The following is a 20,046-nucleotide window of genomic DNA, read 5'->3' as shown; positions in this document are numbered from 1 at the left end:
GGGGGTCCTGAAGCTCACTAGGGGGATCTTGAAGCTCTCTAGGAGGTCTTGAACTCACTAGGGGGTCTTGAATCTCACTAGGGGGTCCTGAAGCTCTCTAGGGGGTCTTGAATTCACTAGGGGGTCTTGACGCTCACTGGGGGCCTTGAAGCTGTCCAGGGGGTCTTGAAGCTCACTAGGATCCAGCGTGGGTAGTATCCCGGAACAGGGCCCAGGCCTTGGCGGAGGCACCCCCATCGCATCTCCACGCCCAGTCCGCCATGTGATCCACAAGGCCCGCGGCCAGGGTCATTGGGTGAGGCGCGTTGAGCCCTTGTCCGCATGTGCAAACATCGCCCTCTCTCTGTTTAGTGGGGTGGTGCTGTACCCTTTATATACCCTGCCCCAGCATTCCCACTGAGCATTTCGCCTTGGGAGCTCGGCAGAGGAGATAGGGTATGGGTCTCACTGGTCTTAGGGAAACTAGGCCTGGGTGGGTGGGTTGAGGCTCGGGGGAGTGATGGGGAAGACTCTGGCTGGGCAGGTGGGGGGAGAGGGAAGGTCTTGGCTGGGAGGCAGGCTTTGAGCGGTGAGCGGTTGGGGAGGCCCGGTTTCCTCACTGCTTCTTGTGAGTCTCCCGAGATGTTGGGGGAAGGTGATTGGGAACCCTGGCTGGGCAGGTGGGGGGGAGGTCTTGGGTGGGAGGTGGGCTTTGAGGGGTGGGGGGGTAGGGAGGCCTGGTTTCCCCAGTTCCTCTCCTGAGGTCTCCTGTGACACTGAGACCTGACCCCACCACCTGAAATGAGCCTTCCCTCCTGCCACCGAGGCCGCACTCTCGAAGCCTTGCGCCCCTTTTCCTTCCTCTAATCCTAGTGGAACAGTGAGTACCTCTACAGGATGAGTGGGCCAGGAGCAGTGAAAGGTTCTAGAAAGCAATGGAAGGCGCTAGAAAGCAATGGAAGGTGCTAGAAAGCTGTGGAAAGAAAAGGAAGGGGCACAGGAGTGGGGAGGGGTGGGGAGAGGCCGGGGATGGGAGGGGCGGAGCAGGAGGAAGATCACGTGCTTGGGAGCCTAGCGCGCCTGCTGCGCCCGGGGCAGCCCCAGGGGGCGCTCTTCCTTGTCAGGCACGCCCCGCTCCGCCTCACTCGGCTCGGGACGCCCGGGGCCCGGCCCCGCCCAGGCCCCGCCCAGTCCCGGGCCCGCCCCCTCCACTCCTGGCTTTACCCGTGGGCCACACCGATACCCCTCACTTCAGGGGCGCCGGGGTCCTTGCTGTGGTCCGTTCTCCGAGCAGTGGCCGTCCCTGACCTTCCTCCTGCGAGGGTTCCTCCCCAGCGGCAGCGGCAGCAGCAGCAGCAGCAGCAGCAGCCCCCCACCCCTCCCAGCCTCGGACCCGCAGTAAGCCCACTTGGCTCTCTTTTCTCCTCTCTTTTCTCTTGGGGGAGGGGGATGTGGGGGTCGGCCTGGGGTGAGGGCCAAAGGGACGGTGAGGATTTGGGGTGTGTGGCTGCGGGCTTGTGCTTGGGGAGAGACACCCCGCAACCGGGACGGTCTCTCTGGGCCATCTCTTTTCTATTCCCCCTAGAGCCCGGCCCCAGCACCACACGGGTCGGGACTGAGGGTACCGCCTTAGAACCTGGAACCAGTCAGCCCTGGGTTCCAGTCCTTACTTCCTCCCTCTTCACATGGGTGACCCTGAGACGGTCACTTCCCAGGGTCACAGAGAATGAATGCCCTGCCAGGAATGGACCCCAAGTGGCTGCTTAGGGATAGGCCAGGCTGTTCCCACTTATTATATCCAGTAGGAAACTGAGGCCCAGGGAGCCCAAGTCGTTTGTCCTAGTCTCTACTAAGTATCAGGTGTGACCAGGGCCACCAAATCCCAGCACTCGTTCCTTTCTCCTTTCCTTCCTTTTTTCCTTCCTTCCTCCTTCCTCCCTTTCTTCCCTCTTCTTGCGTGGCAACCCCCCTGAGCTTCCCGAACTTTCTGGTTGTCTTCTTTTACTTACTGAGTTGGGGGGGGAGGGGCGGGAAGAGAGAGAGAGAGCATCTGGCCCATTCTCCTGGAGAGGGAAAGAAGGATTGTGGGGCTCAGAATTCAGAAACTCTTACTTTTCTCTTCCATACCCATATATAGAGTAGAACAGGTGAGCCCGGCAGAGAAAGAAGCCTCTTTGGCTCCAGACCATGCATTTTGTGAGTTTTAGGGTTGAAAAGCCAAGGTTTTCAAAGTGTTACGAGGTGGTCTCTCCTCTGAAAGTCTCCAGAGCACCCAAGGAAGTTGGCCTGCCCTAGGCATTTTTAGAGCACCCTCAAATTGAAGTTTTTAAAATAATAGCAATAACTCCCATCTCTAGAGTACCTTTCAGGAATATAAAGCACTTTTCTCACAACCGCCCAGTCAGGTACTCTGGATAGGCACTATTCTTTCTACTTATCTCATTTATCTGAGCAGAGAAAACTTAAAGTGTGTGTGGGGGGAATTAGTGACGGGGTTCAGTGGTGTGTTTTATGGGGTGTGCTTTGCCTTTTAAATCCAGTAAAAACTAGTTTATCATAGCCCCTTATCATATGAATTTCAGAGTGTTTCAATTTTTACTAATTGGAGCTATCATTATCCGGGGTATGGGAAAAAAAAGTTAGGAGTTAATAAGCCTGATGAAGTTATTCCTCTGTCTTGGTTTTAGATGGAAAACTTTCCTTAAAAGGTTAACATTTGTACAGTGACTCAAGTTTGGATTCCAAGTGAAGATGTTTAGAAATGTAAAGAGTCTTTTCTCCAATTCTTTACACCTCTTGCATTGTAGAAGCCTAATTTTGCCCTTGCGAACCTATTTGCTTAAGAATAGATTTTAACTGATCACTTTTAATGGTGCAGAGTATATGTATACAAACTTATATGCATGTGCATTTACATTTATGTGCATATAAATACTGTACATATACATACTTATACTATATACAAATTTGCCTTTTTGTATTTCTTGTTTTTTAGTATGATTTCAATCTTTATTTTTTCTTGAAATTTTTCTTTGGCTTGTGAGGGTGGTTTTCCATGAGATGTGTCAGATGTGGCCTTAAAGCTAGTCTTTTATAAACTTCAGGACTTGATCTCTGCTGCTCTAGGTGTCAGCTAACCTGTATTGGTGCTTTTTCCTTAATCAGGAAATCCTGGGTTCATTCCCTGTCACCCTAAGATACAGGTCCATAACGAGTTCCTACAGGTACATAACCTGTATTCCTACAAGTACAAATATTTTTTAACTAATTGAATTTCCAAGTAATTAGTTTCCTTTGTAATCCTGTGTATTTTAGAAATTTAAAAGCCACATTCTGAAAAAGGCTTCCATGGGTTTCACCAGGTTGCCAAAGGGTCCAAGATCTCCAAAAGAATAAGAATTTTCTGCGCTGTGATTTATGCTAGAGGTCAGGTTGTATTTCACACAGTTGCCTTAATGATTAATATACGTGGTCTAAAATGCCAATATTGATTATGGTAACCAGTAGGACATCTGGACCTGTTTGATTTCAGCAGTTTGGAAACTACATTATGGAAACTTCCTTTAACTATGCCCATTGTTCAGAGAAGGGAGTGGGAGTAAACATTCAGTCATTACTTTTACTACGGGCCTGACCCAGTGCCAAGAGGTGGTACAAAAATTATCTCCCTTGATATTCTCAATAACCTTCTGAGGTAGGTGCTATTGTTATTCCCATTTCAAAGTTGAGGAAACTGAGGCAGCTGAACTCTGGCTAGGTGACTTGCTCTTGGTCATAGCTAGTATGTGTCTGAGGCAGGATTTGAATCTTGTCTACCTGATGACACTGCTGACCTTTTCCTAGGCTGTTACTTTTGTTATTTTAAACTTAGTGTTATCAAACTTCATTTGGGGGAAAAGCAGTGCCTCTCATTTTATTTTATTTTTTTTTCAATCGTATTTCTCCGAATACATGTAAAGATACTTTTCAAAAACACCAAGTTTTACCAAAAAAAATGATGAAAACTTTCTCCCTCCTTCCCTTCTCTCCTCCTTCCTTAAGACAGCCAATAATCTGATTGAGGTTAAATATGTGCAGTCTTTTAAAACATATTTCTATATTTGTCTTGTGCAAAAAAGTCGGACCAAAAGGAGAAAAAAAAGAGGAAGAAAAAACAAAAAAGTGTGAAAACACTTATGTTTTGATTCACATGCAGTCTTCATAGTTATTAATTTGGATGTGAGTTGGCTTTCTCTTTTTTTGAAAAAAATGAAGTCTTCATTTCTGAAGAAGTTTCTTTTAACTAAGACTGTAACCCTGAAACTTGCTGCAATAGATGGCAGTCAAAAGAGATTTTGGGGGAGATGGAGGAAAGTCATAGAGAATTTTCAGGATTTTTTCCCTGACTTTTTTCCACAAAAGTCCCTCTAACAATCAAGCTTCTAGGAAAAGATTCTGGCCTCAGGAATAAAACTTTGGCCCATAAAAGCAGTTTATGTGATAGCAACAGATTTTTTCTTTATTAAAGCTTTTTATTTGCAAAACATATTCATGGGTAATTTTTCAACATTGACCCTTGCAAAACCTGTTGCAAATTTTCCCCTCCTTCCCCTTCCTCCCTCCCCTAGCTGGCAGGTAATCCAATACATATTATATATGTTAAAATATATGTTAAATCCAATACATGTATACGTATTTATGCAGATATCTTGCTGCACAAGAAAAATTGGAACAAGAAGAAAAAAAAACCTGAGAAACCAAACAAAATGCGAGCAAACAACAACAGCAAGTGAAAATGCTATGTTGTGATCGCCACTCAGTTCCCACTGTCCTCTCTGTGGGTGCAGATGGCTCTCTTCATCACTGAACAACTGGAACTGGTTTGAATCATCTCATTGTTGAAGAGAGCCACAGTCATCAGAATTGATCATCTTACAGTCTTAGCAACAGAGATTTTTGAGCACTCTTCCTTCTCTTCTTGTTTCCTTTTGCCATATTTGTCTTAAGGGATTGGCACTTTACAGTCAGGGCACTGGCTTAACGTGTAACCATTTTTACAATGTCGGACATCAGTTTTTTATTCATCACCAGTAACCTCGTGTGATTCTTATGATCATGTGGAACTTGAACTATACATTTGTATCTAGACCTCCCTTAGAGTTTGTGTGTGTTTGTATAGTAATTAGGCAGCTGCTTTTTTCCAACCATTTTACTTTCACCTGTGTCCTCTCTAATTCTTCTACTAAGGTAAAGAGGCAATTTCTAGTCTAATCTCACAAGACATTTCTAAAGCAGGGCCTGGGTGTAAACGATTTTGCCAAGTCCCAGTTGAATCACTCAGCTATGATTGAGGCCTTCGATGTGCCAGGCATTGGGCCTAGTACTGGAGAGTCAAAGGAAGGTCAAAGGGTGCCTGGCCTCTAGGAGTTCCTCCTCTAATGGGAGAGGTTACAAGTTAACAACTATGTACATACAAGATATACACAGGGCTATCTACACCGGATGGAAGCATTTATGCACAAACACTGGGTAAATTGGAGATAATCTCCCATTCACCAGCTTTACCTGAACAAAACCAGACACCCCTGAAGGAATTTAGATTCTCATACATGTATGTAGGTAAAAGTGATTAGCTGAGATGGGGGGCAGGGTGTCCCTGCTATTAGGTGGCTGTCAGGACTTGACCCCAGGGCTTTCGGACTCTTGGGAGCTGGCCAATTGGTTGGTCTCTTATTTGTGTTTGTCATTCTATATGGTAATTTCTGTGGCCTTGGGCTAGTGACCTCTCCTACTTCCTAGCTGGAGTTTCCTTCTCTCTGATTGGTTGTTTCAGGTTCCTCTAGGCCTCCCAAGGTCTGAGATGACTTGTGTCCTGAGTTCTTTTAAAGTACCACAGTCTTTTTCCTTATTTCCTGTGCTCATTGGGTATTTTCCAGGGGGTGGGGAGGGAAGATTTCCCATTTAGTGCAGTTATATGTGGCATAGTTATAAAAATCAATTTGAGGAAAAGCTTCCCATTATTAAGAGCTTCAGAAGTGGAGTGACCTTGTAGGAAACAGACACATCACTGGAGGGTTTCTAGGAGAGGTTTAACCCACTTGTTGAAAATGTTTTAGATATCTGATAGATCTTGTACTCTAGAAAGATTATCTTTCCCCCTACCCTCTATTCTGTATACCTCAAGTAATATAGGGGCTTGCGTACCTCTACTCTAAGTGAGGGTGGGTTTTTGTTTTGTTCTTTACATTTTTGAGAGCCATAAGTCTGGCAAAGCCCATGGATGGAACCCTCCCTTTGCAGAATCATGGGTTGTAAATGTATAACATAAAACCCAGTGAATCACCAAGTAAACCAATAATATTGAAATAGTGATTAAAATATTTTTTGAGAAAAAGTTCATGGACCCCAAGTAAAGAACTCCTGTTTTAATCCTTTGAACCTAGAGCATTACAGTTACTTCCCAAGTCTGACCCACCTATATTTTATCCAGGGAATATGTTAAATAGCTGAGGAGACTATCTCTTGTAACAATTGAAAAGCAGCATTATTAACTAGAGATAACAGATTTTGGATCAGCAGCAATTGGCCTTTAACTGGTTGTGTTTTAACATGTATTTTTGAAGTTAAATATCAAAAAAGAAGCAATTTAAAAATACTACGATTTTAAGATTGGACACCCACACAGCTAACTAACTTTCCTTTGTCAAGTCATTTTAATGTGGAAACATCATATTATTTGAGTTATCTTTCCCCATTCATTCTCATTCACTTTTCTCCCCATTCATTCTCATTTACTTTTCACCCTTTGGTGGTAGTGAGTACTCTTGTTTCTTTGGTTCTTTTTTATATGATATTCAGGTCAGTCCAGTTTTTAAAATTTTATTTTTTGCTTGTCAATCTCAATTTCATTATATGAATGTGTCCAAATGGATTGAATTCTTCTGTTGTTGGATATTTAGATTACTTGCCCTTTTTTTGGTAAATATAAGTAATGCTGCCATGGAAAGTTCCAAATTGTTTTTTTGAGGGAGTGGCGTGAGTGAGAAGGTATGATTGAAATATTTTCAGAATATATTTTTAGCAGCGGGATTATTGGCTAATAAATTCTCTTGCAGGGACTAAAAAGGCTTTGCAGAAAAATTTGACTAGTACTGTGTTTGATGCAGTTAGAGGGAGGATCCCAATGGAAATAGCCAAGGGAACAGGAGGCAGGGGTATAGGAGTCCTTTAAGCTTCTCCCACTAGGCCAAGAATAAGATCTCCAAATTAACCCACCAGCATCTTCATTTTGGAGCACAGGACAGCATCCTCAAGTAGGACTGGGAAAGGGGTAAGGCTAGAATTCAAGCAGGGCTGTCAGCAGAAATCCTGGGTCTTGATGATCTTGAGGCTACAACAGGAAGAGAGACTTTTTGACATGAAAGATTGACGTGAATGAAATCAATACAGTTATATCAGAAGAGAGAGTGGGGAAAAAATCCTTTGCATCAAATGTATCCTAATATGTCTGATGTCCAAGATAAGTGGGGAATTACCCCAAATCTGTAAAGCTGAGAACCATTGCTAAATAGGAATGAGATATGAGTAGGTTTCAGAAGAAGAAATGCAAACCTGTGAGTGATCATAAGGATGATGGCTCCAATTCACTATTAAGAGAAATGTAAATTAAAACCAAAGAAAATATGTGGTTTTCTGGGAAGGTTCTGCCAAATTAGGTAGCTTAATGTTAGGTAATCCTCAAAAGGTACCAGATAGGAAACCAATCATGTTCTGTGTAAGATGGGATGGAGCCGTGTAATGCAATGCAAAGAGTGCAAGTTTGGGGGCAGAAACCCTGAATTTGAATCTTGGTGCTACTGCTCACTTAGGTCCTTGTCCATAAATGAGTTCAAGGAGTGACTTTTAAAGGTCACCTGGAGTCTTTGGTCTCAGAGATGTGGGCACTCTACCAGTGGGAGAGATTGCAGCCCATTCACGCCTCTTCATCCTGTGTGACCCAGGTTCAGGTTCTGTACTTGTTCCAAGGCACTGGGAAGTTGTCCCTAGATCAGCTGGCAATGTGTGAATGCATGAGGGCCCCTTGAGCAGTCTGTCACCTTCCCTTCCAGTATCTCTGGTGCTTCTTATATGCCTTCCTGATCCATATATTTCTCAGTTTTCATATCCCTTCTACCTCATTCAGTTTTAGTAATGTGTTGTAGCATATGCCTGACTCTCCATTGCCTTTTGGACCACAGGTAGCCAATTCTTTTCTGGCATACTCTATGGCTTTTTAGCTACGATTGCCTATTCCTTTTCTCCTGGGGGAATGAATACAAGGATTGATTGAAGTTAACAGAAAACAACTTCAAGTAGGTAAGAGCAGAAAGAAAGAGAGAGGGAAGGGGAGAGAGAGAGAGAGAATGTGTGTGTGTGTGTGTATGTGTATGTGTATGTGTATGTGTAGAAGGGTACCCAAGATAAACCTTGAAGGAAGCTGAGGATTCAGAGAGGCTTGTACCTCAGGCCCTCAGTTTCTTTAGTTGTGGAGTCGGGGGCCATGCTAAAACATACTTATGTGTGCTTCCGACTGGTCTCTACCTTGGCTTTTTGGCTTTCTTCAGGAGGCCAAGGTTGCCGGTGGCTAGACACCAAAGGTTTTCCCCTCGGTGAGTTTTGGCCAGGGCGATACAGAGAGCGTGTGCTTCCCTCTGAGTTAGTGCATTGGGCTGTTTGTGCTGCTGGAATTTGGATTCCTGGAAGGTCGGGACTGGGAGACATCTCAGAGACTGTTGGCTCTCTTCCCCTCCCTCTTTCCCCTTCTGCCATGGTGGACTTGGGGTCCCGAGGACCACTTGGACTCTTGATGAAGTGAGCATTTGGTAGGGCTTTATCTGCCTCTCTCTTGTGTTCAGACTCCTGAACTGGGAGAGAATCAGAGTGTCTCCATGCAAAAATCATCTTTGTTGATCTTTAGAAGGATGTATCGAGGTATTGGAAAGCATGTCAAGTACCAGAAAGGGCAGGGTCCTTGGGATGGATAGAGTGATGTTTGAAGTCCGTGAAATGATGGAGAGTAAAACAAGTAAGGCTGGAAGAATCAGACACATAAGTGAGGTAGAGAGGGGACTCACTTTTTGCTTAGCCACGGGAGAGAAGGAAGGAGTGTGTTGGTCTTGTGGCTAGTGGGCCAGCCTTCCTTCCAAGCCCTTCCTTGGGCATGCACTCAAGCCACTTCAGAGTAAGGATGATTTGGGTCTCCTCCCCCACTCCCAACCCCCACAAAGTCTAGCTCATTGCTGGCACATAGTGGGCATTTAACAGATGCTTGTTGCTAGTTCTGCGACCCTGGGGAAAATAAATTCACCTTGGAGAGAGCCCCAGAACTCTCTCCAAGAGTCCTAAGTTACAGAGGAGAGTTGTCCAGGCCTCCATGAGGAAATTAGGGTTCTGGGTCACCCAAACTTGACCTTCCCAAAAAAGGAAAGGTAAAAACCAAAAACCCCTAGGAAATTGTTGGTAAATAGAATAGATAATGGCACAATCATGCCAACTAATGCACATGATCCTGTTTTAAAACCCAGTTAACTGACAGGAGGGGCACAGTTGTGTGCACAATTGCTGGCAATTTTCTGCCAGCACTTTCTTCGCTTTCTGGGGTCTTATTTGTTTGCAGGATTTGGGGTGTCTTTTTTGAGACATTTTAGAACAAACTAAAATTAGGCTTCCCTGCAAACAGAAAATGTTGTAATGTTTTGTTTTGGTTTTTTCAGTTTAGCAATTATTGTGAAGTACCTGCTATAGACTAGGTACTAGAGAGGCAGACTTGTATCTTCCTGCCCTTGAGGAACTTATGTTCTGCTAGTGGAAACATGATGCACACATAATAACTAGTATTTATAGAGTACCATAGAGTTTGCAAGGTGCTTTATCACCAATGTTTTTTTAATTTTAAAAAATTATTTTTCTTTACTGGTATTTGATTTTTCCACTTTCATGTAAAGATAGTTTTCAGCATTCATTTGTGAGAAAATCTTAATTTTGAATTCCAAGTTTTTTTCTCCCTTTCCTCCCCTCTCCCCAAGACAGCGAGCAATCTCAAATAGGTTACCCATGCACAGTTATTTTAAGTATTTCTGTATTACAGGCTATATTATTTCTCTATTACTAAGATTTAAAGTTGTAAATTTTTCTCGATGTCTTTTGTTGTATTATCACCTACATTTTCCAGTGTCTCCCCTTAGTCCTGCCTTCCAGAGAGCCATCTTTTATTTTATTTTTTAAAAAAAAGAGATAAGAAGAGAGGAATTCCACAAAAGTAACAAGCACATCAAGCACGTTAGGTATTGCACAGCCGTCTCCCCCGACCTCTGCTTTGCTTTCAGTGTTTCCCTTGGAAAAGTCTCTGTGCCCAAGCAGGGCCGAGGTCCCCTTCGTCCTATTTCTTTCCTTGTCCTCTCTCCCCCTACTCTTAATTTATGCAATGAAAGAAGGTGGTACAATACAAAAGCAATTATAGGCAAAACTGCTCATCTGCGATGCACAATTCGCTACTCCTTTCCAATATACCGCAAAATTGTCATGTAAATTTTTTCCACTTCCTTCTCCACTTTTATCGGTTAATAAAAACCCATGGGTCTAAGTACTCCCAATACTACTCTACCCTCCTTACATTATAATCTTTCATTTAAAAGTCCAGACAGCTTGATATAAGGTACCAGGTGCTGATCCTTGTTCAAGACCTCCCCACCAGCCATCCCCTGTGATATTCCCACACTCTCTGCTCACCTAGGCTTGCTCCAAGTGTTGAAGGCTTGCTGCCACATGTGAATTCCTATGAAGGCAGGAATTGGGAGCAAAACATTGAAATAGAGAATCATGTTTTTCCTCTTACTCACCTGGGTTTTACAAAATGCTCCCTCTCTTTCCCTCCCTTTCATTTCTTTGGGGGACCAGTGGATCTTGGTGGGAAGAGGTTAAGAAAAACAGGACCTGAGATGTAAGCCAGATGGTTTTTGAAAGGCATCCCCTAAATAGTTTTCCAGGGGTTCAGGGTTTTTGGGGATTAACCACAATTGGAGGGCATTTTCTAAAATAGTGTGAGAGAGGTTTTGGACAGAAATATTGCTCCTTGTAAGGCATAGAAAAGTTCCAAGACGGATTAAATGCCGGTGGAACCTTAGGCTGACTAGAGTTTGCCATTTAGAAAACCATTACCTGGTCCCCGTTGGCAAAGACCATTCTGGAGAGGGCCGGGAAGGTCTTCAGGATGCCGATAGACAACTGACTGAAAAGCAGAAAGGGACTTTATAACCCTAAGTTGGGCCGGGGCTTGGGACGGAGACATTGTCCTTGGCCTAGGTCGTTCAGGGACAGATCCATAAAGCTTCCCCTGGCCCTGGTGGCCCCTGGTCTGTGTGCTGGGAGAGGTTGGCTCAGGATTCTCCCCTGGAGCGAAGCCCCGCGGAGCTGGGGGTGGGGGTGGGGGTGGGGGCTTCGTTCTGGCGCAGAGACCGTGGCGGAGGATTTCTTCTGGGTGGGAAGTCTGGGTCTGAGGGGCCTTGGCTGCGTTTGGGTTCAGGGAGACGATGGCAGAGCCCCTCCTCTCCTGGGAGTCACCTCGGCTCCGGTGTCCGGCTGAGGCCTGGAAACTGGTAGCAGAGAGAAACTCTTTGCCCTCCTTCGTACCCAGCAGAGCCGTGCCTAAGAACCGCGTGGTATCAGTGAAGCACCGAGCCCAGCAAAGATTGTAAGCCCTTCGAGACCAGTGAGGAGCAAACAGCTGGAGCAGTTCACAGACATCAGCAAACACTGACAAGCTTGAGGGTGTGAGGTATCCATTGCATTTCCACCTGTGTATTCTGGCTACACGTACTGTTAGCCCGTGCCCTTCCAGATGTCTTCTGTACGAGTGTGCCCTTCAAATTCTGTCCCTTTGGTGCCAATCCATGTGGGTCCCCCGACCACTCTGCTGCCTTTGTGGGTGCCACCCACTGTACACTGTGTGACCACCTTTCCTCCACCCCATTTGCTCCTGCCTGAGGGTTCCCAGACACCTGTCTCCTGGCCTAGAGTTGATTCATGTGTGTGCCCTTCTCCACGTTATGCCTGGCAAAGTGTACCCCGCTCCACCACTGTTCCTGCTTGGGAGATCCCCGTTCCTGTGATTGCTGGCCAGTTGGGTGCTCCTTCGCGACGCAGGGGCTCTGCTTCTTCTGCTGTCCAACTCCGTAGGCCTTCGATTGTTTCCACACAGTCACGTCCTATGTGCCACATGCACACATGTGTGTTTCACCATCAGTGCCTCAATGTGGGAGTTCAGCCACGTGTGCTGCCTGCTCACCTGTGTGCCCCTTTGCATGTCTTACATGGCCAGCTGTGTGCTCCTCCATGTGTGCTGCTTGCCCAGGCAATCCCACCTTCACACTTGCTGCCTGCCTGTGTGGGTGCTTCCGCATGCGTGCTACCTGGTCGTGTGAGAGCATCCCCAAGTGATCTTTCCCAACGGGGCAGCCCCCCACATGTTGCCATGATTACTTCTGTAGAGGAATCTCAGCCACGCCATGCTGTGGGCTCCTCTTTGTGTTTTGCCAGGCCAGGGGGGCTTTCATCCTAGTGCCCTTTCATCAGTGATGTTGCTCATGCGTTCTGCTCTGTATTCTGCCTGCCATGAGTGATGCCCACACAGAAGTGTATGCTGCCTTCCCACAGGGGATATCCCAGTGTTACTATTGCATGAAATAAAATAAATGAACTAATTTTGTCTTTTGTCTCACTAAAAAAAGATGAAAATACCAGGGGAGGCTTGATAGGTATAACGGTTGAGTGGCTCTTGTCTCACAGAATATCTTGAACCCACGGTAGCTTCTTTTGGGAGGGGAGAGACTTGAATGGAAGCGAGAGCACCCCCAGGTGCTCTGCTATAAGTTTTTGTCCAGTTTTCTCATTTGAAATGGCCTTGATATTTTTAAAGCTGTCTTTGGACCATATGGTGTCTTGAGATTTTTTAAATATGTAAGGCCACTTGCTTCCATCATATAGTTAGGATATGATGGCATGCTTAAGTATGGCTATCCATTGTATCCCTGTATGCTTACGACTAAAAGCCAAAAGAAACACTAAGGGTATTGTTTCTGTAGAACAGGGGTGTGCAGTAATATATCTTGAATTGTGTGGAGAGCTTATAGTTCAGAGTGCACTTATAATTTATGATCTAGGAGATGAGCTCATTAAAAGAATATGCCTTATGAATGGAAAGGCATTTATCAAGTACCTACTGCATGCCAGACCCTTCACAGGAGATCCAAAAAAAAAAAAACAAAAATTGAGACCTTCCCTCTGCCTTCAAGAATGGGGATAACACAAAAAAGTCAACAAAAATACATTTAAGTACATACATAGTATGTACCGGGCACTGTACAGATTGCTGGAAATAAAATTAAAAGATAGTCCCTGCCCTCAAGGAGTCTATAGTCTAATGAAAGAAGATAACCTACAGAAGGAAGCTGGAAAGGAAGAGGGATAGATCAGAGGTGGGAACATGATGGCAAAGTCCAGAGGAGTGCAGCTGGATGGAAAAGGAATAAATGTCTGGCATGGGCATCCTCCTTAAATGGACGTTTTGGGAGGAGATCTCTTCCATGTCCCCCTCAATTAATTAGGGGCCCCAGGGACAGAGAACCAAGGGGTGATTATCAAAGCTGATCTGATCTTGCAGGAGGAAGGAGTTCCTGAAGCATGACATGATAGGGAAGTCTAGAGCAGAGCCATCAGCTGGGGAAAAAACCAGTGGCTGGGGAAGGGAGTGTTCAGGTTTACCAATGGTAGTGAGGTGAATAGCATCAAGGTCTGGTCAACTGTCATTGACTTTTGAAATTTAAAATTCTGCTCTTTAAATACGAGAACTCTCCATACACACAGCAAAATACAAAGAGTATTCTATGTGAAACTGAATCTCCATTTTCATGTAGCTTGTTTTTTTTTAAAGTATACAATTCTATCCTTGACTTCAAAAACTGTCTTGCTATTCTGTACTTTGTGTGTTAAACATATTACACTAATGTGCTCTCTCTTCCCCTTCCCGTCTCTTTTCCTTTTCCTCATTCTCCATTTTTTGTTTTGATTCTTTTTCTGTCTTCCCTTCTCTCTCTCTCCCCTGTTTCTTGGCATTGCTGTGGCTGCCTCCCTGCTCTTTACCAGGAACAACAAAGGAGTAAAATCCTAACAATGAAGCATAGCTGGGCAAAACAAATTCATACAGTGATTGTGTGTGGAAATGCACATCTCCTGCCCCTTGTGTCTTCCACTGCTTGATCCTAAGATAGATAGTTTGCTTCCTCACAAATCCAGGAGGTGGGGACCTGGCCATTACATTGGTCAGCACTCTGAAGTCCTCTAAAGCGGATTTTCTTGACAAATCGCTTTCCTTGTATCTAGTTCTTCTGGTTCTATTCACTTTACTCTGCATCAGTTTATACTTCCCAGGATTCTTAGAAATTGTCTGTTGTCACTTATCGCAATGCAATAACAATATTCCATTACTTCATATACCACATTTTTGTACCACCTCCCATAAATTCTTTGTTTTGCTTTCTTCCTTTAGAATCCTTCAGGATAAAGTTTATTTTGTTTGTGTCTATTTCTTACCTACTTCCCTTGTTGAGTTTAATGCAGCTGTTAACTGAACTCTGCATGTGTGAAACATGCCCATTTTAAAAAAAGGGAGGTTCAGCTGATGTTCATTCCCTCCCTTTACCCCTTCCACCATATCTATTTATTTTTTCTCATTCTTTTTGATAATGAAAAGTAGCAAATTCTACCACCTCCTTTCATTCTATGCTAGTGTTTCCTTCCTATCTACCTACTCATTTTCTTCAAACCTTTGGAAAAGAGCCAGTCTAACCCCAACCTCCTGTTTATATTAAATATATTCTTAAATACCTCCTATTTTTTTTTCCTGAGGCAAATGGGGTTAAGTGACTTCTCCAGGGTCACACAGCTAGGATGTGTTAAGTGTCTGAGACCAGATTTAAGCTCAGGTCCTCTTGACTTCAGGGCTAGTGCTCTATTCACTGTGCCACCTGGCTGCCCCAAATTTCTCTCCTATTAAAGATCCATCTCTTTCTTCCATAAGAGTATACCTGGTGTTGCAGGGCAAGTTATTCTTTTTTTTGGTCAGACAAGTTATTCTTGATTGTAAGCTTCTCTCTTTTGTCTTAGAATATTGTATTTCAAGATTTCCTCTGGTGTTTTGTTCAAGATGCTAGGTTTTATGTGATACTTAGTGTCACATAGTAGATTCTTGGTGCTTGAACTGTCTTCCTCATAATGCTTATGATATTTTTTTCTTTGACCTGCAGCTTTCCATTTTGATGACGAAATTTCTGGAACTTTTCCTATTGGGGTTCTTTTCAGGAAGTGAGCAGTGGATTCTTTAGGTTACTTTGCTTTCTAGTTCTGATAGATCTGGGCAGTTTTCATTGATTACATCTTGAAATATACTTTCCAATCTTTATTTTTTTTAAAGTTGGTTTTCAGGGAATTCCAAGACATATTTTTCCAGGTCATTTTTTTTGTATATCAGATGTCTTACAGTTTCTTTTGCTTTTTAAAATCTTTTGATTCTGTTCTAATTTTTCTTACTGTTTCATGGAGTTGTTGAATTCTGCTTGGTCAGTTTTGTTTTTCAAGGATTCCATTTCTTGGGCAAGGTTTGCTACTTATTCTACCAGTTCTTCAAAACCTTTGTTTCAAGTTTTATCTTTTGCCTCATTTTTCTAGGTATTCATGTAGTCTTTGTGAACTACCCTTTTTTTTGTCTGCTTACAGTTGTCACGTAGTTAGATTTGCAATAATTCTTGATACAGGGTGTGATGTTTTCATGAACATACTCCTCTCCAGCTTTAGATCCTAAGGGAGCAGGGCTTTGTTGCCAGAACCATGCTGTGGCTCCTGTTGCACTTTTGGGTCAGGTGGTCTGACCTACTTGGTTATAACTTGGATTCTTGTGCTGACCTCTACCTCCCAGGGTTCCACCCTTCTTCAGGATATTTGAGGTTCTTCAGGATTCCCTCTGGTCCCTAGAACAGTGTTAGGGACCTCAGACCTGAGCCCATCCCACTTTTAGCTTTAGAGCAGTACCTTTGTGCCTTACGCTAGTGTCTGCCCACTACCATTCTCTAGGACTCTGGTGTTTTCTGATTACTCTGGAACTGTTTCTTTTTTTTTTTTTATATATTTTAGAATAACTTTATATTGACAGAATCCATGCCAGAGTAATTTTTTTTTTTTACAACATTATCCCTTGCACTCGCTTCTGTTCTGATTTTTCCCCTCCCTCCCTCTATCCCTTCCCCTAGATGGCAAGCAGTCCTATATATGTTAAATATGTTGCAGTATATCCTAGATACAATATATGTGTGCAGAACCGAGCAGTTCTCTTGTTGCACAGGGAGAATTGGATTCAGAAGGTAAAAAACAACTCGGAAAGAAAAACAAAAATGCAAATAGTTCACATTTGTTTCCCAGTGTTCTTTCTTTGGGTGTAGCTGCTTCTGTCCATCATTTATCAATTGAAATTGAGTCTTTGTCAAAGAAATCCACTTCCATCAGAATACATCCTCATACAATATCGTTGTCGAAGTGTAAAGTGATCTCCTGGTTCTGCTCATTTCACTTAGCATCAGTTCATGTAAGTCTCTCCAAGCCTCTGTGTATTCAACTCTGGAACTGTTTCAGTGCATCCTCCCGCTCCTACTGCCTCCAGACACGGTCATGCAGACCACATGCTTCCACTTCAGTGTGGTACACAGTGCTATGAGGTACCAACGTGGACTTGGCAGGGGGTCTGTAGGTAAGGGTCCTTTCCCACGTCCCACGGGCCCATTAGCTGACTTTGTGCAGTTCTGGAGTGAAAGATGCCGCTTATAGTTTTTCTTTGGATTTCTGATTATAATTTGGTCTGGTAGGAACTTCTGTTTTTAGCTAGCTAGCCTATGTATGTGGGATCTGGGTAGCCTCCCTCCCGTGGTGGCTAGAGGTAGATTACTGCTCCCAGAACTAGGGGGGAATGAATGCTTTGCACATGGTGCCAGGGAGCACGGCTAGATTCCAAGGGTGGATGGCTGAATGAGAGAGGAAGCATGGCCTGGGGCCTCCTGGATTGGGGATGGTGGGTTAGGTTACATTTGTACTCACCGTTCATGACAGCCCAGCCTCTGGACAGACTTCCAAAGCTGAGTAGATGAACTCTCCTTGGGGTTGTGAGTGAGGTGAGGATTTATGGTCATTAGAGATCTAGTCCTGGAGGGCCCAGTGTCCAGTAGGGAGAGGGGAGGGAATCTCAGGCCAGATGGCAAGAGTCTGGGGATAGATGGTTGGATGAGTAGTGAAGTACAGTCTGGAAACAATTTGGTGGTTTTCATAATATTGTATTTTATTGTCAGGAAAGATAGATGTGATGACTTTGAACACAAGTCAGTAGAGATGGTAACAAATCTCTGAGAAGTGTATTTTGTGCATGATGTGTTCAAAGCATCAACTTGCACCATATGTTGGGAAGGTACAAGTACTAGAAAGCTGTTCAAATTTGTATGTATGTCCATTTTATGATGAGATAGGATAAATAGAAGCAACATCCTGTTAACAATGGACTATTTTACCCAGCTATATTCATGCTGAAAACAGAAAGCTTCTATAGTGACTTAGGTGTTGTATGCAAAGTATTTCTATGTATATAGTTTCTTTGCCAGGATCCACTCTGACCAAGGTAGAGATTTGGTAAGCAAGCCATTTAAGAATGTATGAGTGCTGGCAAGATCTCCTCAAGGAGGCTGGATCCAAGGGTTGAAGACATACTCAAGTGAACCTTCCTAATCATGCTGGTGAGCTTCAGGTCTGAACAGAAGGGTTACTTCTATCATTGTGGCTTTTCTAAGATAATGTCACATTTACTACTTAATGTGTGCTTCTGTGTCTCAGGGTAGACATATACAGCGTTTCTCTTAGTTGAGGAATGAGCCAAAAGAAGTCTAATGCTTAGCTATGGCCTCAACTTAGGACATCTCTCATCTAGGTTAGGAACAACATGAGACCTAAGTTCATTGTCAAAATTCAGCTCTTGATTGTTATATGGGGAAGACACCAGATAGGAAGTAGATGACATGTCATTCCATAGCAATTGAAGCTCAGACAGCCTGGCAGTTTAGAAAGTAACTGCCACAAATGGTCGGGATTCTACAAACACAACGCCTTGTAACTACCTATTGCGTCTTGGGGGGTTGTATTCTCTGGTGAACAAGAGGAAAGGAATGGGGGAGAATCAGCCAGGCAGACTTGAAAATGTGCCTGTTATCAATCCAGATTTCTATTAAAGCTAGTGAATCAGATGAGGAAGAAATTCAGTATTAGTGCCCACGGGAGGTTCCAGTTCCAGGGGGACTCTTGTTCTGATAAGGGAGGGGGCAAGATAGGCCTGAATCTGTTGAAGTCCTTTCTTGCCTAATACTCAACTTGTGAACATATCTAGGGAAAAGAAATCATGTGCAGAGCCTGTGATGGTTAGCCTGTGCTAGCCATAAACTCAGGATTGGGATTAAAGGCAGCTGGGTAGTACGAAGTGGCTCAGATACTGATTGTGTGAACCTGAGTAAGTCCTAACCTTTCTGTGTATCAGTTTTCTCATCTGTAGAATGGGGATAATAAGAGCACCTGCATCCCTTGTGAGAATCAAATTTTACAAATCTTAAAGCACTACACACACACACACACACACACGCACACACACACACTAGATTTTGATAGATACTGATATGCTAGCTACTATTCTTTTTATTAAAGGCCAGCAGACCTGTGGAGCTTGGTAGCCTGGGACATCCAGTGACTTGGGGAATGCCAGGAAAAGTGCCATGTTTATTTGACTAGTCACCAAAGGCTTAAGGAAAAATGGGAGAAGTGGTTGCTTATCTAGCCAGGCCATGCCTGATGCATCTAATGTGCAGCTTGTTATGTAGATGTAACCTGTATTGACATTCCAGTCTGAGACAAATATGTTACTAGAGCTTAGCTGAAGCAGCTAGATACCTTGAGGAAGAAACAGGAGGTAGGTAGTATGTGCTAGGCAAGGCAAATCTAGCACCTTTGCTTGGCTGTCATTTTCCCTTACACCCTGATGGAGTTAATCCAGGACTCTGTGCCCAAGAGACTTGGGAATAATAGTGCCTCCCCACCCAACAGACCTGCTTCCGACACATCCACTGTAACCAGGAAAAATCATTGTAGAGTGGGGGTTACTGACTAACTGCCAGTAATCGCTTTCTATGTCCAGGAGCCCTGGGAGCAGTAGCAATGCCTGGACCACCATTCTTACTTCTAGCTCAGCCTTCACAGCCATCACCCTAGAAAGCAATTCCTCTGGAGAAGGGACCAATCATCCCCTCTCACAACCAACCAGCTCCCCAGCATAGCATCATGAAGGAGAGACAAGAGACAACATGTACCAGGCAGGTTAAACCCGCTACTACCTCCACCTTGACATCTTCCCTAAGTCATTGATGGAGACAGCCAAAGACCTTCAAGTCAAGTGGTTTTGGAATAGTGAGGTTTCTGGCCTGGTAACCTCAGCTATCAATCTGAGAAGCAAACCCAAGGGAATATGCAGTCTGTTACTTTTGTAGGGCCTGCATACAGCTACAGCTACTGAAGACCCAGAAAAGAAATTTCTTGCCTGTCAAATGGTTCAATTTTAGAGACTGATAGAATTTTATTGGTATAAATGACATTAAAGAGGCCTTACTGTCTGCTTTGCCACTGAGCCCCTAAGGATAATGAGATTTTTCCATCTAACTTGTAGCAGAAACTTTCCTTGGGTGTTGTCTCTCCCATTAGAGTGTAACCTCTGTGAGGGCATGGGCTGTGACCCTGCTCTTTTGGTCCCCAGCACTTAGCACAGTGTTTCGTACCAAGTAAGTGCCTAATAAATACTTCATTTGTTCATGTGTTAAGCACTGTCTTTGTCTCATATTTATATGATTGCTATTGTGTTTTCCTTCATTTACACACACACACACATAATATACAAGTTTAATATTTTTGAGGACCAGTGCCAAGCCT

The 20,046-nt window shown here is 44.0% G+C and overlaps 1 protein-coding gene across 4 annotated transcripts in view; it reads left to right on the top strand.

The window, feature by feature from the left end:
• The window catches only part of FHL1 (four and a half LIM domains 1), a 437,533-nt gene that overhangs the window by 338,528 nt on the left and 78,959 nt on the right, over window positions 1-20,046 (top strand). For 2 of the 4 annotated variants that reach the window (XM_051967867.1, XM_051967868.1), the window contains exon 1: window positions 1,230-1,377. The exons of 1 other annotated variant lie outside the window; for it this stretch is intronic. The gene's annotated coding sequence lies outside the window, so the exon portion shown is untranslated. Of the gene's footprint in view, window positions 1-1,229; window positions 1,378-11,667; window positions 11,771-20,046 lie in introns of those variants that run through there. One more of the 4 variants, XM_051967870.1, reaches the window with a different exon arrangement.

This window comes from Antechinus flavipes, chromosome X, assembly GCF_016432865.1.
Source record: "Antechinus flavipes isolate AdamAnt ecotype Samford, QLD, Australia chromosome X, AdamAnt_v2, whole genome shotgun sequence".
NCBI classification, from domain to species: domain Eukaryota; kingdom Metazoa; phylum Chordata; class Mammalia; order Dasyuromorphia; family Dasyuridae; genus Antechinus; species Antechinus flavipes.
This window is presented reverse-complemented; position numbering and strand designations above follow the sequence as displayed.